This window comes from Syzygium oleosum, unplaced genomic scaffold (assembly GCF_021117445.2).
Source record: "Syzygium oleosum isolate NSW1041296 unplaced genomic scaffold, Sole_v2.1 Sole_v2.22, whole genome shotgun sequence".
In the NCBI taxonomy this organism is placed as follows: Eukaryota; Viridiplantae; Streptophyta; class Magnoliopsida; order Myrtales; family Myrtaceae; genus Syzygium; species Syzygium oleosum.
In genome coordinates, this window is record NW_026607506.1 from 4714155 (window position 1) to 4716783 (window position 2629).

The following is a 2629-nucleotide window of genomic DNA, read 5'->3' on the forward strand; positions in this document are numbered from 1 at the left end:
TTGAAAGAGGAAAGAAGAGCTGGTTGTTTCCCTACGGAGACCGCTTCACTTGCATATAAAGGGGGCTTCGTTTACAATATAGGGGGGCTTTTCTTTTGGTCTGATCACATACACAATACAGAGAGAGAAAAAAAAAAACAATGGAGAGATTTTGCTCTCCTTTTGTAGTTTGCTGCATGTGGTCACCAAGTTCCACGATTGCCACTGTGCCTGCGTTGCTGCTACCGCTTCCCACGTGGTGACAAGCAGCACATCCCTCTTGGAGCCCCTTCGACGAAATCCAATCTGGACTGAGCCTCAACAACGAAGCATTCTGTTCATGGAGACGAGCTGATCCCATTGACGCTAGTGATTTTCTACGGAGACACCTGCTATTTTCACCGCGAGCCAAAAGCCCCCGTGATGATCTGCTCCAATATCGAGTCCGCTGCCCCATTCGCTGCTGATCCCGTGGAGGTCTTTGCCCCGACGAGCCTTAGTCCCTTGTGCTACTTGCGACCAACGCTGCACCTCTGCTGTCTGCTCCCACTTCGACGACGCTGCTGGTGTTCCAACTTCATCGCTGTTCCCGGGCTTGAGATCACCTCAGAAGAAGACGACAATCTGCTATCTTTCATCCGATCGAACGAAGTTGCTCTCTTTTGTAGGTTGCCCCGGAGTATCTCACGCCCTACCATCCATGAAGACCCAGCCGTGAGTCCTCTTCATGCTTAGCTTTCGCAACATCGGTCACGCAAGCTGTGAAAACCAGTTTTTTCCCGTGACGATGCGCTACTGTTGCTCGCACAAGACACGCTCTTGGTGAAATCCTTCGCACCATTGTTCCTAGCCCACGACGAACTCTTCCCTGCACTTTGTCTTTAATCTTGCAGAATTTGTGGAACTAATCAGTGAAGTGCCCAGTGAAACCACCGAAAGAACCACGGCAAAGTCAAAGCTCCTCTCGGTCAAACTTTCTCAACATCCGAGAGCTCGTTTGTGAATTTGCTACCGTGACACTACTGTCACCGGGTCCAGCCGCATCGTTCGTGATCTGCGAGCCACCGTCCGCCGGTCCAAACTTGGAAAGCAAATATTCGAATTAGGTAAAAATTTCATCTAATTTAATTTTCGAATATGTTGTTTCTTTGTTTGAAATATTGCAATTTGGTTGAATCTTTGAGTGATATTATCGTATCCATTAAGTTCCAGAATAACTTTTAAATTAGGAATTATTTCCTAACTTCGTAACGTGCTATGGTCGTCAATCTAATTTCCTGCCCGAGAAATGACTTGCGATCGCACGGAAAATCGTCAATCCGATCTCCCGCCCGAGATACGATTTGCGATTGTGTGGAAAAATTGGCCAATTCGATCTCATGCCCGGAATATGATTCATCAATCTATTGTTTCTAAATTTAAATGGATATCGGTAATATTTTATGATATGGTGTCGTTTGATTGCTATTTCTTTCTATCTTTTTTTGATTTGAATTGATCTTGTTTTTTTCTAAAAGGAATCCAAAAAGATTAGATACTATTGAAGTAGATGATTTTAAAGATAGATTGCATGTTTAAATGAGAGAATTTAATTAATTTCGAATTTCATAGAAAATTATAAAAAATACCACGTGCATGTCATATTAGAGTAGTTGCATATAAATTAATTCTTGTCATTAGAAATCTCACGTCTTGGTTCATTTGCGTGCCACATTAGAGATAGTGCATTTAATTGTTGTTAGAAATAGGACATTTAAATAAATCGTATGTCGCATGTCATACTAGATGTAGAATGCATTGCATAAAGTTTAGTTTTCGTTAAATAAGAGAAAACACTAAAAAAGATTTAAGTGAAATTGCATGTTAATTAGAAATCATATTAGGATTGTCAATGTGATTTTCTAACTAACATTGCAGATACTTTCGCTGCTTTGAGGTAAGTCCTCATCTTGCAATTTATTTATTGCTTTGCATTATTGAGTGTTCTATTATTGGTTGCGCACCCGCATGATTATCTCGCATGTTAGTAGATAGGTTTAAAATCAATCCAAGTTGCCTGAAAATATTTTTTTTTAAATAAAAGAGAAAAGGTACCGAAAGGACATTAGATTAATCTAGTGTAATCAAGTCCCCAAATTCATAATCTCAGGTTCGTAGGAGTAAAGTAATTCTCCCGATACTTTACTTGGATTTCTAATCGACCCACCAAAAATAGATTAGTGGCAACTCCTAATTAAAATGCTCTTGCATGTTAAATAATTTGAACCTAAGTTACGAATTGGTATAGGTTTGGGAGAGCCCTAGCTAGGTTTAGGCTTAGTAATCCATTAACCGAACCCCTAGGTGGTGCACCGCGGGAGGTGAGGTTGCGATAGCTTGGCGACTCCGCTAGGGACTTGAGTTAAAACTCTTAGTGGACTTAGGCCAAAATTTCTCTTTTTGAAATTTTTTTTATTGTTTGGCAGCAAGGATTCCAGGTACGTCCATAACTTTTGAGATGTTAAATGTTTTTGCAGATGGGAGTTATAAGGGGTGGAGTGTTTGTTAACCCTTGTCTTGCAGGAAGGTGTTGAGATTAGATGCTTTGGTTTTGATATTGAAGCGGTATTTGTTTATAAACTGTTGTGCATGCCTATGCATTTTCACTACA